This window comes from Dromiciops gliroides, chromosome 3 (genome assembly GCF_019393635.1).
Source record: "Dromiciops gliroides isolate mDroGli1 chromosome 3, mDroGli1.pri, whole genome shotgun sequence".
NCBI lineage: Eukaryota > Metazoa > Chordata > Mammalia > Microbiotheria > Microbiotheriidae > Dromiciops > Dromiciops gliroides.
In genome coordinates this window covers 154289860-154309997 of record NC_057863.1, presented here as the reverse complement: position 1 = coordinate 154309997, position 20138 = coordinate 154289860, and the positions used below count along the sequence as shown (strand labels likewise).

The following is a 20138-nucleotide window of genomic DNA, read 5'->3' as shown; positions in this document are numbered from 1 at the left end:
GCCCAGTGTCACACAGCTAGTAAGTGTCAAATGTCTGAGGTCAGATTTGAATTCAAGTACTCCTGACTCCAGGGCTGGTGCTCTATCCACTGCACCACCCAGCTTCACTTACTCTTAAAATGAAATAAAAGAATTATCACCAGGTTGGAATAATATCAGGAATCCTTGGTTATTCCATCATAAGGAAGATTATAAATATAATAAGTTATGTGAATAAAATAAACAATAAAAACTGTATAATTATATCAATAGATTCTGAAAGGGATGTTGGCAAAATCCAATACCAATTTTTATATTTTTTAAAAGCTTTTAGGAATAAATGGACATTGTCTTACTATAGTAAGTAATATCAATCTAATTCCTAGATCAAACATTACATATAATGGAGAAAAAAAGGTCTTTGGAACATGACCAAACGTAAAGCAAAGATGTTCATTGCTACCACTACCATTTAACATAGTGCTAGAAATTCTAGCTCTAGCAATAAGAAAAGAAAGAAAATTGTAGCAAAGAATAAACAAAATTATTCCTTTTGGGCAGTGATATGATGATTGACTTATAAAGCCCCAAAGAGTCAACTAAAAATTAATTAAAATATTAAATTCAGCAAGTTCTATGATAAAAATCAGTCCACCTAAATCATCAATATTTTTGTATGTTCCCACAAAACAAAACCGAAGAGAAATTTCAATTAACTACAACAACTATAAATATAAAAATCCAAGAGTAGATATGAAGATATACATAGGAAATATAGTATATGAATCCAATCATAAAACACTCTTTATAAAAAAAAAAAAAGATAGACCTAAATGCTCGAAGAAACAATAATTGGATAGGTCACGAAAAACTAATAAAAATGACAATACTACTGAAATTAATTCACTTGTTGAATGGTATACCAATCATGCTACCAAAGGAGTATTTTATAAAAGTTGAGAAAAGAATAAATAAAACTCATATGAAGTAAGATCAAGACTGATAGGATAATAATAATAATAGGATAACAATAGGAAAAGTTTCAGGAAAGGAGTCTGCCAGTATTAGATTTCAAAATATACTAGAAAAGAGTAATCATAAAAATCATTTAATATTACTTTAAAAATAGAGAAGACAATCAGTGGAGCAGATTAGGTACAGAAGCTAAAGAAGCGAACACAGTAGTATAATATTCAATAAACCTAAAGAAGACAGTTACTGGGGAGAAAGATTCACTATTTAGCAAAACTTCTAGAAAAGCTGAAAAGCAGTCGGCTGGTAATTAGGTATACAGCAACACCTCATGCCATATACCAAGACAAGCTCTGGATGGATACATGGCCTAGATATGAAAGATCACATCATAAACAAATGAAAAGAGCAAGACAGACATTGCCTTTTGGATCTATAGATTCAAAAATAAGAGGAGAGTTCATGATTTAGCAAGTAATAAGGAGGATAAAAATCTTTTTTGCACAAATAAATCTAATGTATTTAAAATTAGAAGGGAAGCAGGTAAATGGGGAAAGGACTTTCAATTAGTTTATCAGATAAAAAAAATCATAACCAAGATATATAAGGAACTAATTCAAGTTTGCTTTTCCCCAACTTCCCTTCCTGGGCTCATCCACTAACAGACTCTGCCTCCTTCTTACTTAAACATTTCTTATGTCCTGAATTTTCCCTCAAACATAAAGAAGTCAAAAGTTAGTGAGAAATAAAGATAATTTTAATTTAGGTCAGAGAGCCAAACCTGTCTCTAATGTTACGAATGTTTTTTAACTGAGATTTTTCAGCTATTGTGATTATAATCCTAGTTTTTTTATCTGACAAAACCTACATAAAATACCAAAGTAGGGGAGCACAAGGATTCAAGGGTTATAATTTTGTCCCTAGAGAGGAAAAAGTAAAATAAATGTTATAATAAAAAGTGCCTAATTAGATCTCGGGGCAGGGGTCGGGGGGGGGGGGGGTGGATAGGGGAGACGGTTGTGAGAAGTGCAGCCTGCCATTGTTCCCTCACAAAGCAACAAAACCACGTGGTTCCATGTTACCTAAGTATCTACAAAAACTAATATGATTTTAGAGGAAAATATAACAGCTGAAAGGCTCAGAAAAGGATCCTTCATGAACGGCAGTGTTTGAGTCAAGCTCTGAAGAAAAGTAGGAATGCTAAGAGGCAGAAGTAAGGAGGGAATCTGGATACCTGTAAGATGGCATAGTAAGGTTTGGTTGGTTGGGACTGGCGAGTGCAGAAAGGGAAGGTAGGTTGTAACCTACTGTTAAGGTAGGTTGGATGGGAAGAGCTTTAGTTCTTCTACAAAAGATTTACCGGATCACATAGGGTGAATACGCACAGAGTTTGAAATCTATGTGGTCACAGTACTTGTTCTGATGACTCACAAATGGTTCAAATACCGTAATGGCAACCAACAGCAACAACCATAAGAAGAGCATTTACATAGGACCTTTTAGGTTGCAAAGCACTTTACGTATAGTATTCACAACAACCCTGGAAATAGGGTGCTCTTTATTAGTCTCATTATTACAGATGAGAAATCGAGACCCAAAAATGTTGTGTTGCCCAGAGTCTCACCATAGATAATAAGTGTCTGAGGCAGGATTTCGAACTCATCTTTCTGACTCCCAGGTATCCTACTCTGTTTATTATACCATCTAGCTGAATCAAAGCTTAAAGGGTTATTTGCAAAAACATCTACTTTTGTTTTCTATCTAATAATAAAAATATATTCTTTGTCTTTGTACCTGATATATCTAATAAATTATTTGCTCTCACCTGCAAGCTACTTCCTCTTCTTTACTCTAGTTCTCTTGGTTTTTCTTTTCCCAACATGTCATCGTGTGCTTCTTTTTATACTATTTTGGGGGCATTCAAATCTTTTTTGCTGCCTTTGCTTGACCCTATATTTCACTCATTTGTTCTACTTTAGAATGTTAATACTTAAACAGCCATCATCTAGTTTATCTTGAGCCTTTTGCATTCAGACTCTTTTTCCTCTTATTTCCTTAAGTTTATTGACGATGATTTCCTACCAATTCACTTTGCATCATATGGCTCTTTTGCTTCTTTTGCATGTTTGACCAAAGATTATAGTGTTTAACTGAGTTTTCTAAATAACTTAGATGCTCATTAACGATAATGACTACCATATGCAGTGCAAAGAAAATGGCTGAATTACAAACAGATATAATGTCAACTCCCATCACTCCTTCAAGCATGTACATACATACCACTTACACACCAAAAGGCCTTTGTACCTGACTACCCATCAGATTGCCATTCAGTGTTCTTCCTCTTACAATCCATCAACTTTTGCCATAATTATGATGTATGTGTGATGAATACACTGCCAGTAATCACATAGGCTGATGATTGGTGATACTTCAATCTCTTTCTGATTTCTTTCCTAATAGCAGGAGTCTCTAGTCTAGACGAAGATTGAAGGATTACCAAAATATTTAATATCCATCAATGACACACGAAATGTTACCAATTTCCATAAGAGTAGTATAATAAGTTTGCTACAAGTACAACATAAGAGTCTGTTTTGAAGACATAATACATCTTTTCTCTGAAAATATTCCTATTTTAGACCTTGGATTTATATAGATGATCTCTGGGCTTTCATCTCTAATATTTTATGATTCTATTGTGTGTTGAGGCAGGGGTGGAGGGAATTGTGAAACACCCCCCAAAAAAAAGCCTTAAGTCATTACTGGAAAACCGAACTTTCTACTAAACCATAGTGTAATGACTAGAGTAGAAATATCAATTCTGAAAATAATTCTTAATTTAAATTAATCACATTTATGGGGTGTTGTCCATTTTAATATTTTTCAAATTTTTACTTTTTAAAGAACATAAGGGTATAGTTTCGAGTGTAATAAATTTCATGAAGCTATATATATATGTGTGTGTATATGTATTATATATATATATATATATGTATTTGTGTGAATCAAACTACTTCTTACAAGTCTTCAATGTATCCAGAATTTACCATATGACATCATAGGATGTTTACTTAAAGTAAAATGCAAAATAAATACCTAACACATCAAATAAGGGAGCAAGTAAGCTCTCATCCATTTTGTCCAAATTATAGGAGTTTTTTCTAAAAGTCCCATTAAAAAGCATTTATTACATCACTGCATATAAAGCATTCTGCCCAACACTGGGAAGATTTGGTTTAAAAATTATTCCTGCATCAGGAGCTTAACATTAAGAGAAGAAGATCCAAATAGCTATAATCCAAACTGATAATAAATTAATGACAATGCCATGATAAGAAAAAAGCAATTTCCAAATGTTAGAAATAGAGACATCTTCATAGGCAAGGTGGTATATTGAGCTCCGTCTTGAAAGAACCAGGATTTAACAAGAGCATTATAAGTCTTATATGTGTGGGACCAGTCCATACAGAATGCAGGTTGTATATTTTAAGTACCATGGACAAAATAGGACTTATTTTGGGTTCATAGTACCTGGCTTCAACTACCCTATCATACCAGTAGTCACTCTGGATAAATTACTAACCCTCCTTGGGAGGTTTCCTTATCTATAAAATGAGGGAGTTGGAAGAGATAACTTCTAAACATCCCTCCAGCAAAAAAAAAAAGTCAACCTTCAGGGTCAAGATGGTGGAGAGGAATCAGCAAGCTGCCTGAGCTCTCCTTCTGTTCCCTCAAAAAGAACATTAAATCAAGCCTCTGGACAGATTCTGAAACTACAGAACCTGCAAAGAGACAGAGAGACACAGTCTCCCAACCAGAGATAATTTAGAAGACTTCAGGAAAGGTCAGTCTGACTCGGGCAAAAGGGAGGCGCAGGACAGGGCAGCAGCCCAACGCCGAGGGCGTCAGGGCAAGTCAGCAGGAAGCTGCGGGCCACAGCCGAACAACTGAGGCCCCTGGATCCTGGCTCAAAAAATCTGGTGGCTCAGCAGGACAGTGGAAAAACCTACCTGCACCAGCCAAGAGGGCAAGTTGCCAGCTGGAGGGCCATGAACAGGATAGGCGTGACTAGGCCCACTGATCCTAGCGCACTCAGACAGGAAGTGCAGGGCAGGGGAACTGCACACACCATAAAGGCCTCAGTGTGTAAAAAGCCGGTGACACAGCACCTATACCCCAGCACAAGAAGCTTAAAACAGGGACCCTGGTGTCCCCAGAGCCGACCTCAACTTAAAAGATAAATAAATAAGCTGCAATAATGAGTAAGAAGCAAAAAAGAGCTCTCTCCATCGAGAGCTTTTGTATCAACAGGGAAGAGGCAAACTCAGATGAGGGCAATACCCTCAAATTGCCTACATGTGAAGCCTCACAAGGGAAGGTGAATTGTCTCAAGAACAAAAAGCTTTCCTAGAAGAGCTCAAAAATGATTTTAAAAATCAAATGAGAGGGGCAGCTAGATGGCGCAGTGGATAGAGCACTGGCCCTGGAGTCAGGAGTACCTGAGTTCAAATCCAGCCTCAGACACTTAACACACACTTACTAGCTGTGTGACCCTGGGCAAGTCACTTAACCCCAATTGCCTCACTAAAAAAAAAAATCAAATGAGAGAGGTAGAAGAAAAATGGGGAGAGAAAAGAAAGCAAAACAAGAAAACTATGAAAAAAAGAATCAGCAGCTTGGAAAAGGAAGCACAAATATTGACTGCAGAAAACAATGCCTTAAAAAATTCATTTCTCCAAATGGAAAAAAAGGTGCATAATCTCACTGAAGAAAACAATGCCTTAAAAATTATCATTGGACAGTTGGAAGATAAAGGAATCCATGAGACACCAGGAATCAGTCAAGCAGAATCAAAAGAATGAAAAAATAGAAGAAAATGTGAAATACCTCATTGGAAAGACAACTGATCTGGAAAACAGATCCAGGAGAGACAATCTGAGAATCATTAATCTAGACACTATATTCCAGGAAATTATTAAGGAGAACTGCCCTGATATCATAGAATCAGAGGATAAAATCATCATTGAAAGAATCTACCGATCACCTCCTGAAAGAGACCCCAAAAGGAAAACCCCAAGGAATATTGTAGCCAAATTCCAGAATTATCAGGTGAAGGAGAAAATACTCCAAGCAGCCAGAAAGAAGCAATTTAAATATCATGGAGCCACAGTCAGGATTGCTCAGGACCTGGCAGCTTCAACATTAAAGGACTGCAAGGATTAGAATATGATATTCCAGAAGGCAAAGGAGCTTGGATTGCAGCCAAGAATCTATTACCCAGCAAAAACGTTCATTCTCTTTCAGGGGAAAAGATGGATATCCAATGACATTGGGGACTTTCAACGTTTCCTAATGAAAAGACCAGAACTGAATAGAAAATCCAATCTTAACATATAAGATTCAAGAGAAGTTTAAAAAGGTAAACAGAGGGAAAAAAGTTACTCAATTAGGATAAATTGTTTACATCCCTACATGGGAAGATAATACTCATAACTCTTAAGAAATGTAAATGTATTTGGGCAGAGAGAAGGACTTTACACAGAGGGTATAAATATGAATTATCTTTGATGTGATGATACAAAGAAAATTAAGGGGTTAAAAAGGGAGTCTATGGTGGATAAAGCACCAGCCCTGGATTCAGGAGTAGTTGAGTTCAAATCCAGCCTCAGACACTTGACACTAGCTGTGTGACCCTGGGCAAGTCACTTAACCCCCATTGCCCCGCAAAAAAGGGGTTAAAAAGGGAGTCTTTGGGGAGGAGAGGAAAGGGGAGGTGGAATGGGATGAATTATATCATATGAAGAGGTGGAAAAAAAACCGTATTACAATAGAGGGAAAGAAAGGAGGGGTGAAAGAACGGGGGAAAAGTACAAAGGGGGTAAAGAGAATGGAGGGGAATAGACAGTCAGTAATAATAACTGCGAATGTGAATGGGATGAACTCTGCTATAAAACAGAAGCAAATTGCAGAGTGGATTAAAAACCAGAATCCTACAATATCCTGTTTACAAGAAAGACATTTGAAGCAGAGAGATACACACAGAGTAAAGGTAAAAGGCTAGAGCAGAATATATTATGCTTCAGCTAAAGTAAAAAAAGCAGGAGTAGCAATCCTTATCTCAGACAAAGAACAGGCAAAAATAGATCTCCTTAAAAGAGATAAGGAAGGAAATTACATCTTGCTTAAGGGTACTCTAGATAATGAAGTAATATCAATATTAAATATGTATGTGCCAAGTGGTATAGCATCCAAGTTCTTAGAGGAGAAGTTAAATGAGTTACAAGAGGAATTAGACAGTAATACTATACTAGTGGGGGATCTGAATCTCCCCCTCTCAGAATTAGATAAATCTAGCCACAAAATAAATAAGAAAGAAGTGAAAGAGGTTAATAGATTACTAGAAAAGTTAGACATGATAGATGTCTGGAGAAAACTGAATGGGGATAGAAAGGAATATACCTTTTTCTCAGCAGTACATGGCACATTTTCAAAAACTGACCATGTATTAGGGCACAAAAACATCATAGTCAAATGTAGAAAGGCAGAAATAGTAAATGCATCCTTTTCAGATCATGATGCAATAAAAATTACATTTAAGAAAGAGCCAGGGAAAAGTAGAACGAAAATCAATTGGAAACTAAATAATTTCATTCTAAAGAATGAATGGGCCAAAAAACAAATCATAGAAATGTAATGATTGGAATGATGCCACCTACTGGAGACTTGCTGTGGGAAAGCTCCACCATGAGGAAAATGCCTCAGAGGCATTGTGGCTTTTCCTTGGCATCAGGATATGATGTTTGCTCATGGGTGCTATCTAGCAAGTCTACCAGCCAATCAACTTGAGGAGCCTCCTATTTTCTGGGAGGAGACAGGAAGGAGGAGAGGGAGCCTGCGCAGAGAGCTCTTGCGTTTTTGCGTTCCTGACTCAGTGGTGGTCTCGGCAGAGAACTTCACAGAAAATTTGAGGAAAGATAGGAATGCCAGGCTGTTGGAATTCTCTTCTCAATCTTTTTCTTTCTATTTTCCAATAAACCCTTAAAAACCTAAACTCGTTTTATCAGTGATTTTAGTCAGTTTCCCCCAAAACTGGGGGAACAGATTAGAATCCACATTTAGAATCTAAAATTAAACAGAAACAATCAATAACTATATCCAAGACAATGACAATAATGAGACAACATACCAAAATCTATGGGATGCAGCCAAAGCAGTGCTTAGGGGAAAATTTATAGTTCTAAATGCTTACATGAATAAAAAAGAGAAAGAAGAGATTAATGAATCGGGCATGCAACTTAAAAAGCTAGAAAAAGAACAAATTAGAAATCCCCAATTAGATACTAAACTAGAGATCCTGAAAATCAAAGGAGAAATTAATAAGATTGAAAGCAAAAAAACCATAGAATTAATCAATAAAACTAAGAGCTGGTTTTATGAAAAAAACAATAAAATAGATAAAATACTGGTTAATTTGTTTAAAAAAAAGAAAGAAGAAAACCAAATTACCAGTATCAAAAATGAAAAGGGTGATGTTACCACCAATGAAGTGGAAATTAAATCAATAATTAGGAATTATTTTGCCCAACTGTATGCCAATAAATTTGACAATTTAAATGAAATGGATGAATATTTACAAAAACATGAAATGCCCAGGTTAACTGAAGAAGAAATAAAATCCTAAAATAAACCCATATTAGAAAAAGAAATTGAACAAGCCATTAATGAACTCCCTAAGAAAAAATCCCCAGGGCCCGATGGGTTTAAGGGTGAATTTTACCAAACACTTAAAGAACAATTAATTCCAATATTATACAAATTATTTGGAAAAATAGGCGAAGAAGGAGTTCTGCCAAATTCGTTTTATGATACAAATATGGTGGTGATACCAAAACCAGGCAAAGCAAAAACAGAGAAAGAAAATTATAGACCAATTTCCCTAATGAATATTGATGCTAAAATCTTAAATAAGATATTAGCAAGGAGATTACAGCAAGTGATCACCAGGATAATACACTATGACCAGGTGGGATTTATACCAGGAATGCAAGGCTGGTTCAACATTAGGAAAGCTATTAACATAATCAACCACATCAATAAGAAAACCAACCAAAATCATATGATTATCTCAATAGATGCAGAGAAAGCTTTTGACAAAATACAACACCCATTGCTAATAAAAATACTAGAGAGTTTAGGAATAGGTGGAGATTTCCTTAAAATAATAAACAATTATCTACCTAAAGCCATCAGCAAGCATTTTATGCAATGGAGATAAATTAGAGGCCTTCCCAATAAGATCAGGGGTGAAACAGGGATATCCATTATCACCCCTATTATTTAATATTGTACTAGAAATGTTAGCTTTAGCAATCAGAGAAGAGAAAGGAATTAAAGGAATTAGAATAGGCAAGGAGGAAACAAAACTATCACTCTTTGCAGATGATATGATGGTATACTTAAAGAATCCTAGAGAATCAACTCAAAAATTACTTGAAACAATTAACAACTTTAGCAAAGTAGCAGGATATAAAATAAATCCACATAAATCATCAGTATATCTATACATGACCAACAAAGTCCAGCAGCAAGTGATAGAAAGAGAAATTCCATTTAAAGTAAAGGTAGAGGGGGGCGGCTAGGTGGTGCTGTGGATGGAGCACAGGCCCTGGATTCAGGAGTACCTCAGTTCAGGTCCGGCCTCAGACACTTGACACTTACTAGCTGTGTGACCCTGGACAAGTCACTTAACCCCCATTGCCCCGCAAAAATACAAACAAACAAACAAAAAAAGGTAAAGGTAGATAATATAAAATACTTGGGAGTCTACTTGCCAAGACAAACCCAGGAACTCTATGAACACAACTACCAAACACTCTTCACACAAATCAAATCAGATCTAAATAATTGGAAAGATATCAATTGCTCATGGATAGGCAGAGCTAGTATAGTAAAAATGACAATACTGCCTAAATTAATTTACTTATTCAGTGCCATACCAATCAGACTACCTAAAAATTATTTTATAGAGCTAGAAAAAATAACAACAAAATTAATCTGGAAAAGCAAAAAATCAAGAATATCCAGGGAAATAATGAAAAAAAAATTCACAGGAAGGTGGGTTAGCGGTACCAAACCTGGAACTTTACTATAAAGTGGCAGTCATCAAAACTATCTGGTACTGGCTAAAAAATAGAGTGTTAGATCAATGGGATAGTCTAGGCACAGGAAACACAGTAGTAAATGACACTAGTAATGGAGTGTTTGATAAACACAAAGACTCCAGCTTCTGGGATAGGAACTCAGTATCTGACAAAAACTGCTGGGAAAACTGGAAGATAGTATGGCAGAAATTAGGCATAGACCAACATCTTACACCTTATACTAAAATTGGGTCATTTACCATAGGTAAATTAGGAGAGAAAGGATTAGTCTACCTTTCAGATCTTTGGAAAGGAAAACAGTTTATGACCAAACAAGAGATAGAGTATATTATAAAATGCAAAGTGGATGATTTTGATTACATTAAATTTAAAAATTTTTGTACAAACAGAAGCAATGCATCCAAAATTAGAAGGGAGGCAGAAAGCTGGGAAACAATTTTTGTGGCCAGTACTTCTGATAAAGGCCTCATCTCTAAAATATATAGGGAATTAAATCAAATTTATAAGAATCCAAGTCATTCCCTAATTGAGAAATGGTCAAAGGATATGAACAGGCAGTTTTCTGATGAAGAAACCAAAGCTATCTATTCCCATATGAAAAAATGCTCTAAATCTCTAATGATTAGAGGGATGCAAATAAAAACAACTCTGAGGTACCACCTGACACCTATCAGATTGGCTAAAATGACAAAAAAGGAAAATAATAAATGTTGGAGAAGCTGTGGGAAAATTGGAACACTAATGCATTGTTGGTGGAGCTGTGAACTGATCCAACCATTCTGGAGAGCAATTTGGAATTATGCCCAAAGGGCAATAAAGCTGTCCATACCCTTTGACCCAGCAATACCACTTTTGGGTCTTTCTCCCAAAGAAATCATGGAAAGGGGAAAGGGACCCACATGTACAAAAATATTTATAGGAATTGGAAGTTGAGGGGGTGCCTATCAATTGGGGAATGGCTGGCCAAGTTGTGGTATATGAATACAATGGAATACTATTGTGCTGTAAGAAACAATGAGCAGGAGGAGTTCAGAGAAACCTGGAGGGTCTTGCGTGGGCTGATGATGAGTGAGATGAGCAGAACCAGAAGAACATTGTACACAGTATCATCAACATTGAGTGTTGATCTAGTATGATGGACTCTATTCTTCTCACCAATGCAATGGTACAGAAGAGTTCCAGGGAACTCATGATAGAAGAGGATTTCCAAATCCAAGAAAAAAAAAACTGTGGAGTATAGATGCTGAATGAACCAAAATATTTCTTTTGTTTTTTCTTGCTGTTGTTTTTTTTCTATTTTGAGGTTTTTCATCATTGCTCGGATATTTTCTCTTATAACATGACTAATGCAGAAATAGGATTAATGTTATTATGTGTGTGTGTGTGTGTATATATATATATATATAAAACCTATATCAGATTACCTGCTGTCTAGGGGAGGTGGGAGGGAGGGGAGGGAGGGAGAAAAATCTGAAATTATAAAGCTTGTATAAACAAAAGTTGAGAACTATCTTTACATGTAACGGAAAAAAAATACTTTATTAATTAAAAAAATAAATAAAATAATAATAATAATAAATTTTTTAAAGAAATAAGCAAAAAAAGATAACAAATAAGCAGGTTTCACATTAAATCTGAATATCTTTCTCAGAAGTTTCCTTCCTTGGATTTGCAACAAAAGGCCTTTTTCCCCACATTTACGTATCGCTATATCCACCAACCAATCATCAAATATTTATTGAGTACCTACTATATGTAAGTCTCTGCACTGGACACTATACATGGGACTAAGTCAAGGCAAAAAATAGAAGCTATAAAATATAGTTTTGTACATCTAGCATAGGTCCTCCCATATAAATAGCATCTAACCAATCTTTGTTGAATTAAATTTACAAGATCTAAAAAATATGTTCCTCATTTTAGGTTAAAAATATTCTCAGTTATTGCTCAGCTACCTTAAACCTAATTTGGGGATTTTTCATCAAAATAATAAATAACAGGCAGTAAAAGCCATGGTTAATTTATCAGAAAATATATTTTGTTCATTATTTTCCTATGAACTATTTATATTTGTAACACACTTAGCTCTTGATCCAATAGGAAGAGTAATTGTAAAAATACAAAGCAATCAGTCAGTCAACAAGCATTTATCAAGGATTTACTATGTGCCAAGCACTTTGCTAATCAAATCTTTAAGAAGTTAGTCACCTATATTTGGTTTTGGAATACAGAAACACAAGCTCTTCCTCACAAGTTTGTCCCTGATTCTTTCCATCCTTACTTATCCTTAATATAATTTTTGTATTCCTATACCTGGTGCTTAGCAAGGTTCCTGGAACATTGTAGGTATTTAATAAAAGTTCACAGATTCATTTATGCATGCATATATACATGCATGCATGCATCCTCTCATTAACTCATTCATTTTGACAACAGGAGGAGGTAAGTTTACTAGTCACCAAAGAATCCACAAAACAAATAGAAGCTGGCTATGTACTGGCATACTTGACACTTGTAATGGAAGCATAAGAAGCAAATCAATATGGTAGATACTGGGTAGATCTTAGGTTCAGAAAGACTTATGTTCAAGTCTAACACATTCTGGCTTTGTGACCCTGAGTAAATGACTTAATATCATGTTTCAGGAAACTCTAAAACTCAGTTGGGAAAGAGATGCTGACCTACATTGATAGATGGAGTTGTTTCTTCACTGAGGTTAAGTAGTGGGTCCTTCTGAAAATGGTGGCCCAAAGGAGGGAGTCACCAATCCAGAAAGGAGAGTCTTAGGGTGGAAGTTACTCTAGTGTGGAAATGTGTCAAGAAAGGAGAAGGATGGGAAATGTAGGTGACAAAAATAAAATACAAATAAAAAAATTTTAAATGCAAAAACCACACTTTTTTCTAAATAATGGTTAGGTGGTGAATTTCCTTGCTTTTTGCTATGGGAGTTGTCTCTATGGAAGGGGGTAGGGAGGAAGTTTGTCTTGGAATATGCAGATGAGATAAAAATAAAATATCAATAATTTTTTAAAAAGAAAGGATGGGTGGGGATAGCTAGGTGGCACAGTGGATAAAGCACCAGCCCTAGATTCAGGAGGACCTGAGTTCAAATCCGGGCTTCAGACACTTGACACTTACTAGCTGTGTGACCCTGGGCAAGTCACATAACCCTCATTGCCCCCACAAAAAAAAGAAAGGAGGAGTAAGAAGAGAGTATAGCCATGAGTAAATGAGGGGAAGAATGACTAGGATCTTTCCCAAATGGTGATGAAGAAGCTGAGGTACTAGATGCAAATGACTTTTCCAAGAAAAAAAGCAAAGAACCTGGATAATCTACAAATTCAACAGTCATTTCTTAAGTAATTGAATAAACTATATTTTTAGAAAGGGTTTCTTTCTATCATAATAAAGGAAAGCAATATATTTGCAATTAAGAGAGTTCATCTGCATATTAATAGTACATTCATTAGACATGGATCTCTACAGAGCATCACTTAGGAAAGTGCTGCAGGGACAACATGCCTAACTATATACAGGACATAAAACATGCACATTTCAATAGTACATGCATATCCATATCATACGGCAATCAATCAAAAGCAAAAAACATGAATAACTAACAGCAACGCTATCGAGCTACAACAATAACACTGTCGATAGGCCTGTATGTAAAATCCAACCTAACTATAAGCAATTGTAACTATAAGCAACTATAAGGCAATTAACAAACAGACATTGCTACAGCATAAACATAACACTTAAAATATGGTAAAATGAAAATAACAGCAAAACAAATAAACATATTCACACATGCAGTATTTCATATGTAATTATATTCAAGGCACATTTCACACAGGTGATCTATAGTCATGTCACCTAGAGACAATGAACTATACCTTCAGATTTACCTGTAACATCGTAACTCAGTCTAATGATTGGTCTAAAGGCCCTAGTTCTCTTGTAACTGACTGATCTCTCAGCTCTTAGTAGTTGGTATGGGCTGACCATCAGGATCATTATAGACTTGCTCGTTTCTACACCTGGAATGGAAGCCATATCAAATTGTCTATCAGTATGTTTGAGTTATATGGGTTGAATCTGTATCCTAGAAGTCTCTGTAGCAACTCTGAGCAGGAGAAGACTTTCTTTGAGTTTCTTCTGTATGCCTTTGAGTTTACAGTTGTTTCAGGTGCATCTGGATTCTAGCTTCAAGAAAAAAGATGGATTATGCTGACCCTAGTTCAGGAAGAAACTGACAGGAGAGAATCTAGCAAATTCCATCATGTTCCTATCCCTAGATTGCTACACTAAATTTTGAGGAATTTTCCCTTGGGTGAGATATGGAATATTCTCTGTCTCTCTCTGTCTCTGTCTCTGTGTGTGTGTCTCTGTCTCTCTGTTATCTCGCTCTCATTGGGAGAGCACCTTCACTCTGTTTTGTCTAATATATATTCCCCCAAGTATATTGTATTTTTTCTCTGATTTCTGTTTGCTATCAATTTGGATAAATGGGTTTCTTTTCAGAGAGAGGGAGAAAGAGAGAGAGAGAGAGAGAGAGAGAGAGAGAGAGAGAGAGAGAATCTGTATTTTTCAGTTATCTTCATTTTAAGTATGAAGAAATCATCTAAATTACCTAAATCACATTAAGTATTATTTTTTTAAAAATCACTTCAACTTAAATGACTTAAAGATTTCTCCCTCTAATTACTTACATTAGATTCTGTAGACAAGCATTTCACAGTTAGACATGAATCTTTTGTATCTAGAAACAACTATGAGATCATTTGCATAAATATAAAGTGGTTAAGAAGCACATGAGAATCACTATTTTTACTCCAACTTTTTGTTTTGATCAGTAAAAAGCTTCTGGTAGCCCAGTAAAATTTGAGAGTTCATTATTTTATCTTGTGCACATTATTAGTTTCATTATGATGTAAAAGTGAGACATTCGTGCATTTCTATCAATAAGATCAGTGTTCAGTCACATGGTCATTTTAAATGAAGCGGGAAGAGTTTGCAGGCTACATTATGTTATGATAATGAATTATGTTAAAAGATGTCAAGTTATGCTTGAAGAGTTTTACATAAAATAATATTTGCATCAGAGAAAGGTTGGGAGAAGTGAGAGGTGTAAGACATCAGAAACTAAATAATTTTTAAAACCACAATTAAGAGCCTCTGAAATCTTCAGTACTTTAAATTTGATTTACCTTCTTGATTTAAAAAAGCTATAACTGGGGGCAGCTAGGTGGTACAGTGGATAGAGCACCAGCCCTGGATTTGGGAGGACCTGAGTTCAAATCCGGCATTAGACACTTAATACTTACTAGCTGTGTGACCCTGGGCAAGTCACTTAAACCCAATTGCCTAAAAAAAAAAAATTTAAAAGCTATAACTGGAAAAGCATATTGATGCCCTTGATTTCCAAATGTAGGAGTAAAGGTAGGCCTACATTTTTTTCTGGAAAAAAATGGTAGAACTTGTTATAAAGAACAAAATAACTCAGACACAAATGAGACTAAAATACTTAATTTTATCATTTTGTTTTACAAGATTGGTACCATCTACCTGGGATTTGCATTTTTATAAAGGTCTGGGCCAATACTACTTCCCCTAAAAGAGAAAAAGGAAGTTCAGTGAAAGATTTTAAAATTTTAATAGTCTATCCAATGATGTCCAATAGAATTTTCTTTCAGTAAACCCATAATGGTCAGCTTATAATATTAATCAAAACTAGATAAAGAGGGTAGCTAGGTGGCGCAGTGGTTAGAGCACTGGCCCTAGATTCAGGAGGACTTGAATTCAAATCCGGCTTCAGACACCTCACAATTACTAGCTGTGTGACCCTGGGAAAGTCACATAACCCCAATTGCCTTACCAAAAAAAAAAAAACCAAACAAACAGATAAAGGCTGGTTTGTGCTGTTATGTGTTTAATAACTAGCTCTCCAGGAGGGAAAAAATATGCAACACACATTTAAATTTAATCTACTTGTTAATATTCCCTATGTTGCTTTTTTTAAGTCTGGGAAATATACAAAATAATAAATTAAGCTATGATTTTTAGCATTTTCTGATTTCAGAAATATAAAGGAGTGCATTGAAAATTTAACAGTCGACTCTGGCAATGCCCTAAATGTGTAGGAATATAGGGATGAATACAGATACAAAGGAATCAGACTTTGACCCAGGGGTGGGAAATGATATGGATGACATTCCTTTGATATCATAGAAACAACTAAACTAAGCATCTACTTAGCAAAAATAATTAGAATGAGAAAATACCAGATGCCATATGCTTCTTCTCTTCTTCCTTCCTCCATATGCTTCTTCCCTTTCCAGTTGTATTAAGAAGCCGTACTAGTTAAGCCTTCAGAGCAAACTTAGAAAATGTTGATGGATGAGTCCAGTCATGTAATACATACATCCAGAAGAGTCAGAGATGGTTCTGGAAATTCAATTCAATTGAATACAAATTTATTGAGTACTATATTCCCTGCACTGTCCTAGGTGCTGAGGTATAATGCTTGCCAACTTTCCAGAGGAGCTGCCAGAAGAAACATTAGTCTCTTCTTGAATCTTACTGTTTGGAATAATGTCCATTCCAAATCATAAGCTGTTTGCCCTAAGTCAACACTGCTATCCTTTAAGAAGTTACAGGTCTGTTCCCGGAATTACTCGACTGAATTCACCTACTCTCACCACACCAAGAATTTTATCCAGGCCTTATCCACTAAAACTTATTTTATAAGATATATAGCAGCTAGGTGATATAGTGGATAGTGTTGGTCTTAGTGTCATGAAAAACTGAGATCAAATCCTACCTCATAAACTGACTAGCTGTGTGTCCCTGGGCAAGTCACTTAACCTCTCTAAGACTAAATTTCATCAAATGCAAAATGAAGACAATAATAGCACCTACATCCAAGAGTTGTTATAAAGTCCAAATAAGACAACCTACATAAAATACTTTTAAAACAGTAGTAGTAGTAGTAGTAGTAGTAGTAGTAGTAGTAGTAGTAGTAGTAGTAGTAGTAGTAGTAGTAGTAGTAGTAGTAGTAGTAGTAGTAGTAGGCCTCCAAGGCCTCCACCAGTCACGGACAACCATGGCTCAGTGCCTTGAAGAGCCACAGGCCACAGTGTGGCTGTGCAGTCCGATATGGGAGCCTTAGCTCCTGAGTGACTTATAACCGGTAACTGCCGCATCCCATGGTTGTATCTACCCCATGAGGAGTAGCTGGAGTGTCCTCTCCAGGGCGCTGGCCTGGGCAGATCAATATGAAAAACAAGTTGTTGCCCATGCAGCAGGTTTTCCCTCTCCGAAACATTGGTGGATCCAAAGGAGAGGCAGAGCAGTGCCGCTGCAGGAGTTGCCAGAGGGATGTGATGTCCAACATCCAACTGCCTAAGGGACTCTGACTACTGATCTTTCCTCAGGGTTAACTCCTGAAGCCTTTCCCATATATGGGCATAGCCGCAAGGCAGCGGAGGTTTAAAGTTCCTTCCCCTAAGTGGGTTGCCTGCCAAGGCTAACAAGCCCCACCTGCCTGAAGCAACTGGTTTTAAGATGCCAGTGACTCGCCTTCGCCCCTTCTCCTGTTAGTAGAAACACTTCTGCCACAAGAAGGTCAGGAGTTGGGCTTCAGTTGTCAGAGGCTATTTGAGACGCACGCCATTGGAGCATTTTATAGAGAGTACCAAATACATACTAGCTCTTATTATCAACAGTATATTATCCAGTGTTCAATGGAATAGTATGCATATCATTCTTCATCTTTCTATGAAATAAACTATACAAAAATGAAAATGGGATAATACTACTTAAAATCCACAGGAAATATTTACTATACAATCATATTATTTGCACTATTGTACTTTATATCCTTTACTCATTAAATGGGAGGCAGTATGGCCCTTGGAATCTAGAAAATTTGGGTTCAAATTCCACATAGGACACACACTGACTATTTGGCAAGTCATTTCATTTCTCAGTGCACTGGGCAATACTTGAAGACTCTAAGTTACAGAGTAAGTATCAAACTGAGTTGATAGAGAGAATCCCCTCACTGAGAGCTCCCTAAATCAATAAAATCTTAGGTTCTGTCCAAAAAAACCCAAAAACAAAACAAAACCCTCAATTTGTTAAAATAAGTAAAACACAAATTACTTTTTTTAAACAGTTTGTGTTTGAGTTATTTAATGAGTTGATATTTTTCATCTGAACCTCTGATTTCACTGGTAAAGGAAACTCCAAGTGAAGAAACTCCTTCTACCAATAGAGACAGACAACTCTTGTGCAACTTAGAATTGTCCAAAGTTGCCTAGAACATTTCAAAGTGATTTGTCCAGGGTCTCATAGCCAGTATGTGTCACAGATAGTACTTGAACCTAGGCTTTCCTGACTCTAAGACAGACCTCCTATTCACTACACCATGCATCCTTCAATACCACAGGGAGAAAAAAGTCCTTTATTCATTTTTTACAATAGGAAACAGTAATTCATTCTTAATTTATTAGATGACATTTTCAGCCTCTTACATCTGTCAAATTATGTGTTTCATTTTATTAGGGATGTAGAGTTATGGTGTGAGGTCTTTTTATTGTAATCCATTTTTATGTATTCTTTCTTTTGATTTGTGACTTTCATTATTGAGAGTCCTCAGTTAAGTTCCAACAGGATAGGCAACCAGAAATATGTAGGAATGTAAGAAACACCAGTTATTAACATGGTCACTCATAGAAGTTATGTTACCAGACAAATAAAACTTGGAATCTTAAATACTTTTGGAATGGTTTTATCACATTTAAAAAATTTTAGCATATAGTACATATTCTGACCTAATTATAATTAAACTTACTAAAAAAATAAATTCAGGTGCTAAGGAAATATATAATGAAAAGGGTTCCATACTATGTATCTGTACAGGGCCGGATCCTTCCCCCATGGAAGTTTGCTATTATTTATTGTGTATAGCAAGTATGTTTTCCCTCTTTATAAAGGCTGGCACCTAGAAAGGATCTGACCAAGAAGCCCAGAAACAGAAATTGGATTAGAGTTGGTGATGGGGTTTGAACCAAAGAACCTAGTTTTAAATGGAAAGTGTCTTTAGGCCTACGAGCAAAAGATCTGAGGAAACTTTGGGAATTGGTAAAGTCCAAAGAAATGTTATCATGGAGGTTGTGATAAAATAATGGGATTTGGCAGATACCCACCTGAGGATTGATTTAGAATTGTTTGAATTGGGTGAGACTGATAAACTAATTACCTACTTAAGGGGGATTGGATAGAGACCACACCTGGCTGGCCTGGAGTGATGTGTTGTTCTCAGAGGCATTGTACTACTGACATCAGCAAGAGACCACTCTCAATCAATCAACTTGAATGACCTCCCCTTTGGGGAGGGAAGCAGGAACTAGGAAGTAGAAGCTCACTTGCTGAAGCACACTCTCTTTTCATGGAGGAACTGGTGTGGCAGCAGATGGGAGAAAAAGAAGGGTCCCCCTGGTCATCCACGACTTTTGGCATGGTGAGGAATTTCATGTGGGCTGCTAGGAAAGGAAGGTTTCTTTCTCTCTGGCTATACTGATTAGATCCAAGTTAGGCTTTCCATGCTATAAGGAATATGTTTTCAAAATCTCACTCTCTTCACTAACATATAATATATATTTAATAAATCCTTAAAAGCCTAAACTCTTGCAGAATTTATTGGTGATTTTAGCCAGCTTCTTCCCCAAAAAACCTGGGGGGGAGTAGATTAGAACCCACAATTTAGATTTAAACAATGCAAGGTCAAGACTGTATCATCTTGGAAAGGAAAATTGAGCATATAGACAAATCCAAAGAAATATTATCATGGGCTACACTGTATCACCTTGGGGACAAAGTAACTTCAGTAATGAGGAAACAGAGATACCTATATAGGGTAAAAAAAAAGCCAGCTTCATCAATGAAGTCAATAATAGCCATCAATAAGTGAGAAATAAACATTTATGAACCACCTGTTATTCATCAGGAACCATGCTC

The 20138-nt window shown here is 36.2% G+C and overlaps 1 protein-coding gene across 1 annotated transcript in view; it reads right to left on the bottom strand.

Annotated features, from left to right (window-relative positions):
* HS6ST3 (heparan sulfate 6-O-sulfotransferase 3) overlaps nucleotides 1-20138 on the bottom strand; it is an 811907-nt gene that overhangs the window by 747243 nt on the left and 44526 nt on the right. The gene's annotated exons all lie outside the window — the stretch shown is intronic.